We start from the raw sequence: 19,429 nt of genomic DNA, 5'->3' as shown, positions 1-19,429 counted from the left end.
AGTATTGGCACATTTTCTCTTCATAATTACTCACTCCTTTTTACGTGAATGTTCATTTAATGATATGTCAATGCACTTAACCATTTAGTGTGTTTCACACTCTTACTTAACCCTTCTAGGGTTTCATCATTTCATTGTTTACATCATTATTTCATTACATACATTTTAGGTTCAATTACTTCTAACGGATTCAATCAAAATCCGTTTAAGTGATTTATATCTTCCTAAGATTATGTGGTACATGACTTGTGCATCTTATATGTATGCCAAAATCTCGATTCCAATCTATGTAGGGAGTATTTTTCTTTAACATGTAAATCACGTATCACTTATGTATCAATACGGAATTTGGGCAAGGGAACCCGGTTTCAAATACCTTGGACAACACTTACATTTTTCATTTATTTTATTTTAGTCCACACGGCTTGGGGACCCAAGATCAAGCCCCAATGCCTTCTTTTTCTTTTAATTTCTTTTCTTTAAATTTTTTTTTAGTCGGGGGGTTGTGGGATCGAATCCACATAGAACTTTTTATTTTTAATTCTTTTTCCATGACTTTTTCAAGTTGACCATGTGGTTGTGAGATCGAACCCCCAAAACCTCACTTTACTTATTTCTTTTTATTCTCCTTTTCTTCCTAAAGATCGTGGGTTCGATTCCCACGCCTCACACATAATTTTTTTTTCATTTTTCCTTAAACTTGACTGAGATGTTGTGAGTTTGAATCCCACTCCTCTCATTTATTATTTTCATACTTTATTTTCCAGCCAAGAGCATGGTTCGATTCCTCCTTTCACAACTTTTAATGTGTAAAGGTCACGGGCCCGACCCTCAGTGACCTCACTTGTATTTCTTCACTTCTCATGAAATTTAAAACAACTTAAATAGGCATAAATTAATCAACAAGGTGCTGAAAATTTCATTTGCATTTTCAGTTTCTTTTCCATTCCATTACACGTTAGTTCTTAGGGGAATTTCATAGTGCATTTAGAATGTTTTAGGTGCATTTTCATGGATTCGTGTACCCAAGAGATTATCACTCAAATAAGCCACATTTAATCTCATATGAACATCACAATTTACATAAACATTTGTACATGAAATACAAAGAACTAACATGGCATTTCAAATCCTAAACTGGGACCAATAGCCACGACAACACACCTAAACGCATGTAGTTACACTTCCAAAAAACACCAACCTAAGTCACATAATTCCAAACATACATATAAACACATAAGCATCACGAAAAAATGTTTTATCCTTAGTTTTCTACCTGAAAAAATAACCAACCTATGATTCAATGGGAGCTAGTGACAGGGACATGCAACAGGGAAACAATTCTACTTTTCGGACGGAATATATTGAACCTTAAGTGGTCTGTTGGGAAAAGGACCAAGAGAGAAGAGAACCCATATCTTTTTGACGTTCAAACATCGACTTTATTCCCAAAGAACTCTTCCAAACACATAAACAACACAAAAAGTTCAACACCAAAGTCGACGGACAACCTTCTCTTTGTCTACGTGATTGATTTCATTTTTTTACTTTTATCTTTTGGGGTGAGTTCTTCAAGTGTGAAGAACTTGGTTTATCTTTCGGTTCTTGAAGTTATTTTGGCAGAGAGAACGTGAAAGAAAGATATTGAATGAGTGTTGAGAGATAGACATGAGAGGAGAGAGTTATCTTAGGCTTAGGAGTCTAGTATTGGACTTAGTCAAATAGGGTTTAGTTAAATATAAAAAAAATCTATTTCCCTTTTATTTAAAATAAGACAATAAAAAATAAATATTAATAAATTACATTAATTTATAAATTTGAATAAAAAACAATTTAATTCATCGCTTCCACCTAGGTTCGAATCCGAGTAGAGCAAGACTTCACTCAAATAGCCAATTTTCGTCCCTCTCTCTTAAAAATGCCCCTCCACCTAATTAGTTAAATAATTAATTATTTATTTTTGGTAATTACAATACTACCCTTACCCCTGAAAAAGACCATTTTAACCCTAGACCCTCTAACATAAGATTTCCCCTTTTTAAGTCCGGTAAAGACTCCTTCGAGTAAATGTTCATATTCGGGAGCCTTACATGGATGGACAAAACCTTACTAGATCAACTGACTCCCCGACTTATTTGGCTTGGCTGTCGTAAAAATTCAAAGGTCTGGTCCTACGCTCATCAATTCATGCGAACCCGGTGTAATCGTAGGAATTCTAGACACATTAAGCATTATTTAGCGTAGCCATTTTTAGGGTTTTTACAACATGATCGGTTACCCCCATAAAAAAATTTCGCTTCTCTCTAGAATCCTCCACAATAATAGGAGCATATATGAATAATAGAGTTAATTTGAGACTATACTCTTTCATACTCATTCTCCTTTGGCATAATTTGATGAATTGTCACATATTTCTCTCCCTTAGTTCCATGGGATAGAATTGGGAATCACTTGAACCCTAGTATTTCTACAAACTTGAGTAGCAAACACTTTGTTAAATCTATGAATGACCGCCCTTATATCAACATTAGAAATAGCCCCTTCTTCTATAGGAACTTGAGGGTTTTGAGGGGTCGGAGGGGTAACCTCCTCATTCACATTCTCTTCTGCGACACTTTGAGCGTTTTTCCTTCTTGTATTCATTTTTTCTATAAGCATAAGAAAGTATAAGAAGATAAGGACATGTAGAGTTTAGACTATAGAGGCATGAATTCAAGAATATCAACAAAGTGAGACATTCCAAAGTATCACATAATCATTGTCGTCGTTTCGTAAATAACTATGATTAGCCTCTTAATATTCATCATTACATTTCATAGGTCAGAATTAAAAAAAATTGAATCTTTATATGTATTGACGTATACATTGATATCCCACATACAAAGCATGTATACATATGGAGTTACTTAGACTCCTCACATATGAAGCTTACTTACACTTCTCATTTAGTTAATAAACAAAACATATATGGATTTAGCATAATAATACCGTCTCACATTAAACCTTCTCAATTAAGCACAATATTTGCTTATATCCCTTACACAAGTATATATTGCCACTTAGGTTTTATAACGATTGTCTTTAAGAATAAGGTAGCAATGAATGTCTCTTAGACTATATGAATACTACTCTAGTAGATCAAAGGCACCATCCTCAAACTTGAAGGACTCACCATACCATTGAAAAATGGTCGAGAAGCTCTTCAATGGCCGGAACCTACAATGATGGGGGGGAAAAGGGAAGAAATATGGGTTAGCACAAAACATGTTTACTATGTACAATTCCTATGCATATATCACGAATGCATGAGAAAAGACACAATTTAGATAAAACCATGGTTTATGTTTAATAACTCGACATAAACATATTTTAAATATTATAAGACAACCCAACATGACATTAACTCAACACATAAGACAACCCTTAAAGCAATATTTGTGCAACGACAAGAATAGAACCCCTTAATTCTATCCAAAAGTAATAATCACAATAATTTAGATACTGCCCACATACAATCTCATAACATAACATAACATGATTGATTCATAAATTCATATATCACTTGACATGTGTAATGTATAGACCACTTAATCATACAACCGACTACTAAAATCATCCCTTTAAATTGCACTTGTGCAATGAATAAGAGAAGTCACATACCCTCCCTTACCCTATGTAGTAACCTTCGAGATAACCCTAATAATAGTTATATACATGACTTATTCATCTATCTCATTACATCGGGGAAAATAGTGCAACAATTGATATAAGAGCATGAGAACTACATGAAATCCGTTGTTCTCCTTTCACATAAAAAATAGAGGGTTAATACATATCTAAGGTCTGACCAATTTATATAGTTATCTAGGTAGATCCACTAAGCTATAGTCATATTGTGCACATAGTTAAAGGGAAAGGAGATTGTTACTAGAAACCTTGACTTACTAACGGGGAGGTTTCCATCTCATGAGACAATACATATCTTGGGAATCCGACCTTGCTAAACGTATAGTAACCCATGTGAGAGGTAGGACATACTAAACATGAGACCTCCATGTTATTTACATGTCCTTCGGTAATAAAAATCTTACTTTTAGTAATAATCAAACCTTTCATATAAGATCACATTAGTCTCTTCTACACCCCGACTTGAACAATTCATCCTCGTGGCTCACATATATTCTTATGTGAGAACTATATTTTCACGTTAGAAGACCACATAAAAGTAAGTAGACCTTTCACTCAATACTTTATCATAATCATGAGAAGTTACTTTCAACTATTTGATAATCATAACATAACATACTGGAATACTTCGTTATAAATTAAATTCTCTAGGTTTAAGGATGAGGAATACATGATATCACCATCACAACTACACATTTAGACATAGAAGTATTGCAATCAAAGTAAATCATAATTTATAATTGAGTTCAAGGGGAATCAATCTTCATACTATATTGCCCTCTCATTGACTTCATACTTCAATTAAAAAGAATATCATAAAAAACGCATAAACGAGGTATATCGATGAAGTAATACATATAAATTACTATTCTACACCCTCACATAATCATCATCTTTAACAATTGTATTAGAAATACAAGACATAATGAATGTAGAGGAGGACAAGGGTTGATAAGAGCAATCTCTATTGATTAACAACAACTGACCATTAACACTTAGTAAAACAATGATAAAAGACTATAATTCATATTAATTTATTAAAACTTTTGTTTTTAAAAGAGAACCCATGTCTATATTTAAGCCCTAGTTTTTTGGGGGAAGTTGAAAATCATCTTTGAAGGGCCTCTTGGGGAAAGTAATCCCAAAACATAAAGATACCATACCTTGATGAGGATCTTGCAACTAATTTGAGATGATAAATTTGATGAATTTATCATTGAATTTGAGTTCTACAGTTCTTGAATGGAGGTTGAAGTTTGGCGAAGAGAGCGGCTAGAGAGATCTTAGAGAGATGTGTTTTGGGAATATGGGAGTTAGGTTAGTTTAATTTGTCTTAGGTCTTTATATTTGTCCTTAATTAACTTTATTAGACCTACCTTTACCCTTAATTAAATAATTATTATACTAACTAATTAAATGAAATAACTTAAAATATCACATCAAAACCAGGTTGGACCTTTGAGACCTCGACCTTCGATCCCGTGGGCTAGTAGACGCCCACTTGACAAACTGTTCTGTACAACTGTGTTTGTGTCAGAGACTATGCATTTTTGCTATTTTAGTAAAATGTCTATGTGTTGATAGACGATAGCATCAATTACCCGTTGTCCCACCTATGCCCCGTCGCCTGCAATCGTAGGTGGCGGCGGCGTCTTATTGCAAATTTTGGTGAAATACAAAAGTTTTCTCCAAAGACCCTTAGAGTGGTGTTTGGCGAGTCATACCAAGATCTTTCGACCATAATAACACTTTAACACATGTTTAACACCTTTCGACTCCTAAAACCCCGTGAAGGTCTAAGTCACACAAATCTCTATTTCACAATTCATCATATATCATGGACGTACTTCCTAAATGATTTATACTTAGTATTTTAGGTCGTAAAACCGTTGTACAAGGTCTATTTAACAATGTGAGGCTCTAGATTAAGCCTTGGTCTTTCAGAGTGTTACATTTTATGATGTGTTTAACACCTCCCCAAATTTCATTAAATTAAGTCTCATAAAACCTCATGAAATATATTGGGGAACACTAGCACCTTTTTCATTAGTCTCAGATGTCAAGGACGTTCCTTGACGTTTTGACTCTAAGACTTCCTAATGACTTCTAAAACTTATTCTTGACCTTAAAATAGTGTTATAACTTTTAGACACTCATGTGAGGCTCAAGATTATGTTTTAAATTTTTGGAGTGTTTCATTATCCCCCCCTAACGAATATTTGTCTCCGAATGACACCAAAATCTTTTGAAGAAAAAATACACGTGATACTAGCAGCCCAACAAAACAAAAACATAGCAACGCATCAGTCACAACTCAAATGACCTAACAATATGGAGTTTACACAAAGCAACTCAAAACATCAACTTTCACATAGAAGAGTTCAAAATCACAATATGAGGATTTTCCTTGTCAACAACAACAAATGAGCTCAAGAACTCATTAAAACCATTTATGACAAAATTCCTTTTACAAAATATAAACATGATCAATACAACTTTATAATGGTAACAACATACAAAAATACACCAAATAATCGCAAATGCAGTAAGAGAGAATTTTTCCATGAAAGTCATTTTAGGAAAACCTTTAACATGAATATGCATATCTTTTCAAAACAAGTCAAATTCAACTTTTTTCATTATTTCCCTTATTGATAGGAATAACTAACATTAGTTGGCAAAGAGATGAGAATAACGGGATTCCATGTCGGCCTCGGCCAGCCATGTTGCTTCCTTAACTAGGTAGTTCATCCATAACACCTCCAATCGTAGACATCTAATAAGAATAATGCACTCTGGGTCACCATTAACCTTCTTAAGCATAGATACATGGAAAACAGGGTGAAGCAAGGCTAGCTCACTAGGTAATCTCAAGTCGTATTCAACCTTGCCGACCCTTCACAAAAATTTAAAAGGGAACCATATATCGAGGATTCAAATTCCCTTTCTTTTCAAACCTCATCACCCCATTCATGGGTCAAATTTTCAAATGCACCTTGTCAGCTTCTTCAAACTCTTGTTCTCTCCTCCTATTGTAGGCAAAAGACACTTGCGGCTATACGCTGTTTTCAACAGGTCCTTTATCTCGTGGACTATCTTCATGGAATCATAGATCCATTTGGGACTAAAAAGTAAAGACTCACAAACTTCAAACCATCCCACTAGATATCTACATATCCTACCATACAAAACTTCAAAAGCAGTCATGGATATAGATTTATGGTAATTATTGTTATAAGAGAACTCCACCAAAGGCAAAGTGGTCATTCATAATTTCATTGAAGTCAATGACACAAGCTCTAACCATATACTTATGATTTTGAATGGTACGCTCTGCTTGAACATCTATTTGGGGATGAAAAGCAGTGCTTCACTTCACTCTTGTACCCAATCCTTTTGGAATGACCTTCAAAATCTAAGCGTGAATTCTGTGACCCTATCTGATACGATGGATAAAGTAATATCATGAAGTCTCACAATCTCATTTATGTATATCTTTGCATAATCCTCTCCTGAGAAAGTTCTATTAATGGGAATAAAATGAGAGAATTTTGTAAATCTATCATCACCACATGTATAGAGTCCTTTTCCCTTCGAGTCCAGCAAAATACACTACAAAATCCATATTAATCTCTTCCCACTTCCATGTGGGAATTCTGATTTCTTGAAGTAAACCACTTGGCATTAATTTTTTGTGTTTTACTTGTTTGAAATTCAGAAACTTTGCAACAAATTCCAATATGTTCCTTTTTAAGTCTTCCTATCAAAATACATCTCTAAGGTCATGATGCATCTTATTGAAACCCAAGTTAATCGAATAACAAGAACCATGTTTTCTTCAAGAATCCGATTCCTCAAATCGTCCTTATTGGGTACACATAACATACTTTGGTACCTTAGCACTTCATCCCCCCTTGGGTGAATGAATCATTAATCCTACTAAGTACTTCTTTCTCAAACTCCACCAATGATGGATCAAGGTGTACCTTAGACTTCACCTCAACCAATAAAACCAAATATGACTTGAAGTTATTATGCACCCCAAAACCACCATTAGGAGATTCTTCAAATTGAACACACAAATGACCCAACCTATGAACATCTTTCACTAGATCTTTCTTCTCTTACTTTGCATGAGACACAATAACCATGGTTATACAACTTAGAGCATCCCCAACCATATTGGATTTATCGAGGTAATAGAGAACACTAATAGCATAATCCTTCAAGAAATATAACCATCATAATTGTTGGATATTCAATTATTTCAGTAACCACATATTGAATAATCTTATGGTTAGTATACACACCCACATAAATCCCATAAAAATAATGGCTACATATTATCAAGGCAAACATCACGACCTCTAACTCAAGATCATGAGTTGGATAGTTCTTCTCATGAATCTTAAGTTGCCTATAGGCATAGGCTATATACTTCAAATCTTGCATAAGAAGACAACCCAAACTTATTCGAGACACATCACAATATACGAAAAAGCCCTAGGTACCTACCTGTAAAGTCAACGCCAAAGTGAGGCAAGCCTTTTTTCAACTCTTTGAAGCTTAATTCACAAGTCCCCGACCACTTAAATTTCACATTCTTTTGGGTCATGGTAGTCAAAGGAGAACCAAGGGATGCAAACCCATCCACAAACCTCCTATACTATCTGGCTAGACTGATGATACTTCTTATATCAGTTGGAGCCAATGGCCTAGGAATACTCTTGACCTCTTTCGTCTTTCTCACATCTACTTCTACCCCTTAACTAGAGATTATATGATAAATAAAAGCCACCGACCTCAACAAAAATGCATATTTGCTATACTTGGCAAAAAGTTGGTGTTCGTTAATAATCTACAAAACCACCCTCAAATGATCCATATGATCTCCCTCATTCTTTGAATATACCACGGTGTCGTCAATTAAGACATTGATAAATGAATTTAGGTAATTTTGAAAAAACCCTATTCATTTGGTCCATAAAAGGCGTTGGGTAATTTGTCAATCTATATGAAATCACTACAAACTCATAGAGAACGTACCTAGTTAAAAAAAGTTATCTTAGGTATATCCTCACCTCTCACTCTCCATTGGTGATATCGCGATCTCAAGTCGATCTTAGAGATGTAGCTTTCCCCTTGGAGTTGATCAAACAAGGCGTCAATCCAAGGAAGAGAATACTTATTCTTAATTTTCAATTTGTTGAGCTTCCGGCAGTCAATACACATCCTAAGGGAGCCATATTCCTTCTTCTTCACCAAAAAAAATAGACCACCCCATGAGTAAATACTAGGTTAAATGAAATCCTTGTCTAGTAAATCTTTGAGTTGAGCCTTCAATTCTTTTAATTCATCCAGAGACATTTGAAAAGGAGGAATTAAAATTGGATTTGTATCCATTATATCAATATCAAAATCAATTTCCAGTAGGGGAGGGATTTTGGTAAGATGATGAAGAAAGACCTCACGAAATTTTCTTACTATATGGAACTAACTTAATGGGAGGGGTTTCAAAGTATAAATCTTTAACTCTCATAAGAAGGTATAAACACCCTTTACAGATAATCTTACAAGCCTTTGGACAAGATACTAAATGACCTCTAAGAGTAGAACTTCTCCATTTCTACTCTATAAGGGTTTGTTAGGAAAGTTTAACTTGAAAACTTTAGTCCTACAATAAATTGAAGCAAAACAAGATTGCAACAAATCCATCCCCAAAATAACATCAAAATCAATGATATCAATCTATATTAATTAAACACAAGTAAATCTAATAGGAAACATTATAGGAAAATATTTGTATACCCTCTTTGCAACCACCGACTCACTCACCTACCAGGGTAGTCACCATTGAAGGTTCATTTAGAATATCAGGCAAAATATAAAATATTTAGATTCCAATGGAGTAACAAAAGATAGGGTATCACCCGGATCTAGTAAAGAATAAATATCAATAGAGATGACTTGTAATATACCCATTACCACATCGGGAGACTTTTCTTGTTCACACCTAGAACGGATAGCATAAAACAATTCTTTTACAGAGAATCAACACCCAAACCACTTTCTTGTCCACTTTTCTTGTCTTGACCCTTAAAATTAGGGAAATATCTAACCTAATGACCACTTTTATCACATCCAAAGCAATTCTTCATCCCCACTAGGCACTCACCCAAATGTTTCTTGCCTCACATTCCACAAATTAACTTCTTGCTTGGTGAACTAGTACTTCCTCCTTTTTGATACTTAGGGTTATACACTAAATCATCAAAAGACTTAGGGAACTGAGAAGGAACTTGATTAAAAACCCTCTTTTTAAATCTAGGCTTTTCTTGATGTCCAATTTCCCCTTTAAATAAGAACTTTCCAAAAAATAGCCCATCATGGCCTCTATATTCTTGCTCCTTAGCCTACTTTCTTTCACTTGTTGAGCATGAACCTCTAGAAGAGAAATATTCATATTATCATGAAGAATAGTGTAATGACATTCTTCCACCAATTTATCAGACAATTCCATAAGGAAATGACTCAACTGATCCCTTGGTTTAGACACCATAGATAGAGAATACTTGGACAATTTAGTAATCTTTAAGAAGTAGTCAAGTACACTCACACCTCCTTGACGAAGGTATAGGAATTCTTACAACTTAGCTTCCCTAAACTCTCGCAGAAAGAATCTCTAAAGTAAGGACATTTTGAGCATCTCCCTATGTCAAAAACGCACCTCTTTATTCCCTATTAACCCTCTTTTAAGTGTACCAAGTTTGCACCACATCTTTTAGTTGATAGGCGGCCAACTCAGACTTTTTTTTTGAAGTCACACCCATATCTAAAAAGATTTTGTATACTTCATCAAGGAATTCTTGAGTTTGTTCATCCACTCTTGACCGAAATAACATTGGATGGTTCATCCTGGTAAAATCCCTTAGTCGAGAAGCCATAGAGGTAGTATGATGAGGCATTCGGGGTCCAACTTCCTTATTAACTTGGCCCGTCATGGATTGGACTTGAGAAGTGAAAGTATTAGCTTGAGAGGTCATGGCTTGGTCCATATTGAGAAATGCCGACCTTATCTCTCCATCCCTCATAGAAGGAGTAGGAGCAACCGGATCTTCATTACCCATAGGAACTTGCCAAGTGTAAGAACTTGTTGGTCTATTTGAGGATCTTGGTTGTCATGAGCTACAACATTAGCCACTACTTCTTCGATCCTTCATACATATTTCCTTCGAGTATTTATACCTATAACCACAATAAAAATTTTAGGTGAAAAATAAAAATAAGTAGACTCTAGAGGTACGACATAGGATTACTAGATGATGTGGATTTCCTAAACATCACACATTTCTCATTCATAAATGTGGCACAATTGATAATTATGAATAAAAATATACATAGTATTAATTCAATGAGAAATGTATCCTAAATATATTAAATTTATTCTCTTATACCAGGTTTGTCATATACGAGGAGCACCCCCTAGACATAATCGACATCGTCATTCTTGAAGAGGACTAAGACTACATTCTTAGAATTCATCTTTATATTCATTGGTTAAAAAGTGTGGAAAATTTAAAAATTTTCATCTACATAGAACTCTATTTTACACATATTATACGCATAGGGAATTCACATAGACTCATCACAATAAGAAACACTACATAGGCTTCTACTTTTATTCAACATACATAGTATAGGAACATAATCTCATAAGAAGTCTAGAATAAAAATCATATTAAAACATCTAAAACGAATAAAAATTGGGAATAGACCTTACTTCATTATAATGATAGCCAGATAAAGGCTTATATAACAATCTTTTATAAATAAGAAAGGAAAGAACATAATGTCTTAAAACTAAAGGAACAACATTAGCTCGATAGTGTCATCATTCTCGGAAGGTGGGGACCTACCTAACAATTGGGAAATATCTAAGTACTCTTCAAATGGACCTTCAAAAAGTTTAATGGTCGCAACATACATAAATGTAGAAAACATAGAGAATGGGTTAGTACACCACTTGTAAAAAGTATGAATCACATGCACATAAAGCATTTGAAATAGTGCATGAGAGGCATTTACTATGTTTTGAATGCATAGATAATGGGTTAGTACACCACTTGTACTAAGTTTGGAAAGCATTTAATGAACATACAAGAAAGGATATAACACATAACGATAATAATAACTAAAGTCATGTACATAAACGATATATCTCCACATAAGAACCATATCTACTTTACATAAGAAATATTTCAACCTAAATGTTCAAAACTTGATATCAACATAGCATATAAACCGTTACCAACAACCTCATACCAAACCTACAAATGGAATGCTCATGTGAAGTCCCAGAACCCCACACAACTAAGAAAAAAAGATAGAAGATCATAAGTATTGTTTTTCAACATAATATATATCATCAGAGATAGTCTTTTCTACATATAGGAATTTAGACCAACATGATGTTCAACAACATAATTATTATCATGTAAGAGTACCATCATATAAAGTTAACATCATACATATCATAATATCATACATATGAACAAACTCCTATGACTCATCTTAGATTCAACTTGTATGATGTTTTGGTAGAGTACGATACTGCTATCTCTACTAACTCAAACCACATAAGTAACCCTAGTTAGTGTTCACTTTGTTACTTCATTTTACTTTTGAGAACACTTGCCTTAGCTGAAATAGACCACAAGAACTAAATGTTGAATCCTATTTCATGAAACCCTGCACCAAAGAAAGGTGGACTTCTAGCCAAGGTAGTACCAAAAAATGAACATTGAATTTTAGGTGGATCCCCTAGCGAATATTCCTATTGGATCAATATAGTTTATGAACTAGCAAAAATTCTTGGGACCCTCTTTATGCACATTGAATTATTGTGTCCAATCTCATGAGTACAATAGCGAACCTGCCATCCCTACATGGAAAGAGATATTCCTTAGTATTAGTTCACTCAGCGCTAAGATAGAGTCCCTTAATTAAATGTCTTCAAGCATTTATTATTCATCATAGATTACTTTATGTCAGAGGACACTAAACCCTTGTGTATCATCATCATTATCTCAATAAGAATTGCAAGAGAATATCCTTTTTATACAATCCTCACATGTAAGATTTTCTCATCATCGTCATTATGTCATTATACGGCACATAGGCAATTCATAACCAGCCTTATATTATTACATGCTAAGAATTATCTCACGAGCACATAATCTAGACATCTAAATCATCATCATCATACGAACACCTATCTAATTAATTCACAAAACATGTTTCAGTTGAACTTCATCATAAAGTAAAGGTTTAAGATGACAGTGTCTTACCAATTTCTTCTTCAAAAGCCATTATCATTGTTCTTATTCTCAACCAATCCCATTTTATCCTTCAATAGGTATAACAAAATCATTCAATTGTAATTAACATGATAAATAATTAGTTGTATCAATACTAATCAATTCAACATGAGTTCATCACCTAGGGTTAAGGAATTTGGGTCAATTCATGATATATTCAACATACTATGTTAATTCATCAAGAACCACTTAATTGAACCATATGAAATCATCTTTTTGAAAACCAATTTTTTACAAACCCTTAGGGGAAAGAAATCCCAGAGGTAAAAGGTTCACATAGCTTCATTTTTCTTGATGATTTATGGAGAAAATATGATTTCTTGCTTCCCTAGAACCCTTATAAATTTCCCTTCAACACGTGTTTAACACCTTCACCCCAAATTTTAGTAAGTCTTGACACCTAAAACCTAGTGAAATAGGCTAAGGCACACTAGCACATTTTTTACTAGCCTCCGAATGTCATGGACCTTCCTTGAGGTTTTGACTTTAAATCTTCATGAATGACTTATAAAACTTATTTTTTTTACTTTAAAACAATGTTATAAATTATAGACACTCATGTGAGACTCTAGATTAGGTTTTGAGCTTTTGGATTGTTACATTTTAGAATTAGAAAGGCCTTTCATGACAAATAAATATCATACGAGAACAACAATTCAAAATTTAATAATAAGATGTACATGAAAATTACATGCAATACCTCATGATAGCACACCAATAATCATATAACAATGTTCATATTTATAGAATGATAATACATTCGTAACTTCATCATTTATACTTTATGATATAAACATTACCAAAGATAAACAAACAATACTACAATGGAATGTTCATGAGCTTGAAAGTCTTACCAAGGTACTCCAACATACCCTCTCAAGAAATCATTCCAAACCCATGATAATTATCCATGAAATAAATTATAATAACAACACAATAGTCAATTACACAAGAACATTTTTAATTAAAACACACATAACTAAAGAGTTAGGGTTAAGAGAAAAGGGTCATTCATGTGTCTTCAAGAAATTAGGTCAGAAACCTAAACAATACATCATATAAGGTAACTAATTCAGTAGTAACACAATTAACACCAATAAAGAAAATTGATATATTCATCATCTTACACAAATCAAACATATCAAATCCAAGATTCATTAAATTTGGTGAAGAACATGGGGTCCAAGGGAATTTCCAGTTGACAACAACAATTACACATCATTATAAACCTAAACAAACCTGAATATTCATAACTAACCTTAACTTTTCTCAAATTTTTGTTTTAGAAGAAGACTTATGCGTAGACAATAAATCCTAGATTTTGAGAGATTTTGAAAAAAACTTTTAAAGGAACTCTTGGGGAAATAAATCCCAAGTGTGAAAGAAACCATACATTAATGAAGACTTAGCGAAGAAATTGAGTTGAAAATATGGAGAATTGATTCTCTTCTTGGAGCATCAATGTCTTTCAATGGAGGTTTGGGCAGTGAGTGAATTTAGAGAGAAGTTAGAAGAATTGGGTTTTCATTTTGGAGATTTGTTTTTTATCAAAAAAATGGGGTAAAATCTGAATCAAAATCATTATAATAATTCCCTCAATACTCAAAAAACCACTCCCTTAGTTGGAACTTTTAATGAAGTCTAACTTGACTTTTTGTTTATAAATTCTTGTTGTGGAACAAGTTTGCGACGCGGAGGTATTCCATTTAGTTTATGGAAATTAAATTTGGGAATAGAGAGTTGTGTGACCGCGTCTGTGACGCAGACAAACATTTTGGATACTGGTGGAGATAGTTTGCGACGCGTACACACTCCCACTACTTACTAGAAAAGTTACCCTGGCAACTTGTTGTGGACTAAATTTTGGGTCCTCAAGGACCCCTATGGTGGTTCTTGGGAGGTCACACCCAAACATTTTGACCCTAAAAACATGGTTTATCCTATTTATATTAGTTTTACAAGATATACCCTTCATACAAAACTCCCAAGCTTTAAAAAGACCTAAGAACACCTACTAGTTGAATTTCACTAGTTTCTAAACGTTATAGTAAGTTCTTGTTTTTTAGGCACTATTACTTCCAAATAAACTTTATTACATTATTTTAGGACTACAAACATAATTTTATGTAATTATACATTATGTGAGGCTCTAGCCTTGGTAGTTGGATTTTAGAGGTGTAACAATATCTCCATTGGGTAGCATTCCTCCTCGAATTACACTTTCGACGTCTTTTTGTAAATTACAATAGATGATTAGAAGCCCAACCAACACATGATATATAATTATAACACAATAAAAAGGAGGAATTTCCTTCTCTTTGTCATATAGCTCAACATGTGAAACTAGGAGCTAATACATTATTTAAACAATTAACACTTGATCACTTTAATTTAAAGTATCAGCTGAAGTCCAATATACCAACAACATATCAAGTTCCATAAGGACTAAAGGTCATATAATATCATGGAAGTTAAAGACACAAGTGAAATATAATTTCTCAAAAGAGCATGCATACACTAAATAAAAACTAGGAGGAATTACAAAATTCAATGTTGATTAGAATAGGAAGGAAAAAATTGAGGATATCGGAAAATCATATAGGCCTAGGCCTCGCAAGTAACACTTTCCACTAGATGATTCTTCTAAAGATCCTTTATGTAAGCTACTTCCTTATTACTCAAATTCTTTACTTTATGCTCTAAAATATACATCGGGACCTATTAATAATAAAGGTTAGCATCAAATCCTAAGACTTCTAGATAAAGGATAGACACTAGATCACCTACACACTTTTTCAGCATCAAAACGTGGAACATCAGGTGCATAGTATCCAACCCAATAGGTAATTTCATCTCAAAAATGACCCTTTCAATGCTTTTCAAAATATTATATGGCCGAATATATCGAGGACTAAGTTTCCACTTTTTACCAAACCTCATCACCCCATTCATGGTTGATATCTTCAAAAACACCAAGTCACCTACCATAAACTCAAGATTCATCTCTCTATTTTCGGCATAAGATTTTTGCATACATTGGGTCATCTTCAATATATCCATTATGAGCTGGACTTTCACCACGGCCTCATAAAATACTTCGGGACCTATAAGTTAAATCTTAACTACTTAAAGCAACACAACCCGAACTCTACATCTTCTCATATATTGAGCCTTCAATGGGGCAATGGCAATACTTGAGTGATAGTTATTATTGTAGGAAAATTCAGTAAATCGTCGATGCTCATTCCAATTACCGTTAAAGTCAATGACACATTCCCTCAATGTATGTTCTAGGGTTCGGATAGTTCGTTCTTCCAAACCATCCGCTTGTGAATGAAATCCAGTACTAAGTTTCACTATGGTACCAAGTCCAGATAGAAATTCTTTTCATAATGAGAAGTAAATTGAACATCACAATCCAAAATGACAGACAAAGGAGCTCGAAGCATTCTCAGAATCTCCTTGAGATATAATTTAGCGCAATCTACATATAATGTAAATAAGAGAGAGACCATATAGAGTTAAGCTCTATGGCACGACGCAAGAGTAATGAAGAAAATGAAACTTCTATCGTCCTATAACCTCTCGCCCATACATATGTCGCGACTCACACCGATGAACAAGAAACTAAAAGATCTTGCATTATGAGATATTATATCCTAAGACCGTTTTCAAAACCACATGCTCTGATACCATGTTTGTGACGACCAGGGAGAATCCCTTAGTCGTAACACGTCATAATTGACCTATGAGAGATCATATAAGGTCCCTTAGCATTCATTAATTTCATACACATCAAATAGAGAAGAATATTGAAAATTTTTATACCATAACACGGGAACAAAAAGTCAATAAATTTAAATACCATTAGTACATTGTTAGGAAACTAAGTCTCGTCTCCCAATCTTAGACAAGATTCCAATAGAGCAGAGACAAGACCCTTAACAATACAAACGAACATTGCTATACTTTTACATGAACATAACTAAACTCTTGATATGAAGGTTATTGAATCATTAAGGACACACTCGAACTTGGGAATAGTAATCCAAGCTCTTCTTTCTAGGAAAAATCCTTTAGCCATTACCACCTACAGTTGGTGTAAAATATTAAAAAGAATTGTATTAATTGAAGAATTCATTAAGTGTGATAAACATGCAAAAACATGCTTTTAAATAGGATATTTAGTTTAAAACCATGAATCATGACTTTTTAGAGAAACTTCATAAATGTTTGATTCAAACAGCATAATATAGTTCACTTTCAGCATATAGACATGAAATACCACTCACAGCAACACCTAAATCCATTATCACATTTAATACAATTCAATATCTCCAATACATTACGTTTTCTTTTTACCTAATTCTTTTACCTAAAGAAACCCTTAAGTAATAATTAGTGGAATGCATGAATAATGTCCTATTCCACAATTCATACCAAAGTATTACCTTAAAGTCTCCAAGGAGAATATTCGTACAACCTTATCAATTAAAGCACATAAATTCTTAAGGACATAATACATCATTAAACATAACTTTAAAAAAGAACCATCACATAAGACAATTCCAAATCAAACTATTGCAATGTGCAAGTAGCATCCCATAATACTATTTACACCTATTGTTCCTATAAAGTCACACTACACTAGGTACATCATATTCAATAAAATGCAACATGTGCATTAACTTTAGACATAACATCCACATTCTCTATACACCTTATATAAGAAATCTTTCATTTTTTACATCATAGTCATAACCTATTTAGTCTTTATGAACATCTCAAGGCAACATACAAGTCCATACTATAAATATCACCAAAATGAAATGATATTGAAGATTGCATGTTTAGATTTCATATCATCCATGAATCACAAGACCATTACTCATAACCCTAGTTTAAGTCTTCTAGTTCAGTGTATATGTGAAGCCCCATTACCTCACAAATATCAAGTTAACAAACAAGGAGATCACAAGTATTGTAATATACCTCATACATCATCATGACAAGTATTGGTAACAGCGTGCTTACTAGGTGAGACCATCATTATATATATATATATATATATATATATATATATATATATATATATATATATATATATTATGTGAGACTACATCATGCAAATAATTATAAAAGTATGTTAGCACCATAATGTCATGCATAATATACCTATATATACATATACATATAGAAGTCACCCTAGAATTCCTTTCAAGAGCTACTTGTGCAATATATAGACATAGTATCATTCCCTTACCTTCACTGAGTAACATATCTTAGGTAGTCATAGTTAGTGTTAAACTTCTTACTTCCAATTGTTCATTCTACATAACAGAATGTAACATCTAGATGGATCTAGTAGTTATGGTTCATATAGGGGCACATAGTTATAGAACTAGGAAGTTGGTAGTAGAAACCGTCTTTATGCCAATTCGCATTGTAGAATCCAACTCATCAGAACATCAGGGAAAGATTCCTTGTAACGAGACCTCTCTCATTGTCAAGTTCACTCGGTGCTAACATAAATTCTATTTTTGAAGAGTCTTTAGTATTTTTTAAACATTAATTCATAAGATAGGCCTTGGAAATTCAACTCTTCATATAACATGTAGATATGTCATAGGTTATATGATAAAAATGCCCTTTCACATAATCATAACATGTATAACATAGTAAAGTTTAGAGTTTAATTGAGGAAATCTCTCAAGAAAATATCATTAACTATATGATCATTAACATCTTGTATTCATATATTCATGTGTGTACATACATATCTGAGAAAGTCTTTATCATAGACACTTTAGACAACACATGTTCATGCTTCGTTAGTCATATACTTTTCATGCATAATAAGATATAAAGGTTTAGATGAGAATTATCATTTCAATCCAGCATAAACATACCCCACTCATAGTTATGCATGGAGTATGTGTATATTGGTCCTCATGATCACATAATCGCAACAACATTATTTTGAGAAAAATCTCCCTTCAAAGGATCATAATACATTTGCTATATCACAAAGTTATGAAAAACTCATATATAGTGAAATTAGGAAGTATAGACCACAAAGCCACATTTCATTATAGGAGACAAGATCACATTATACATTGAATAGAGAAGTCCTAACACATATAAGATCACACATTAATATAGGGTCATACAGGTAGGGGTCATTCCACAATAATACTTTACGCAATCAATCATGTAGACCACACATTACCCTAACATCATTATTCAAATTATACTTGACATTTTAAATACACCTAAATCATGATACTAACATTAATAATTACATACATAACCTCCATAGTCATGATCATCATAATAACAATTCACTTTGCATCTATTGCCCTCAA

This window comes from Solanum lycopersicum, chromosome 10, assembly GCF_036512215.1.
Source record: "Solanum lycopersicum chromosome 10, SLM_r2.1".
NCBI classification, from domain to species: domain Eukaryota; kingdom Viridiplantae; phylum Streptophyta; class Magnoliopsida; order Solanales; family Solanaceae; genus Solanum; species Solanum lycopersicum.
The sequence above is the reverse complement of the archived record's forward strand: the minus strand, read 5'-3'. Positions refer to the sequence as shown.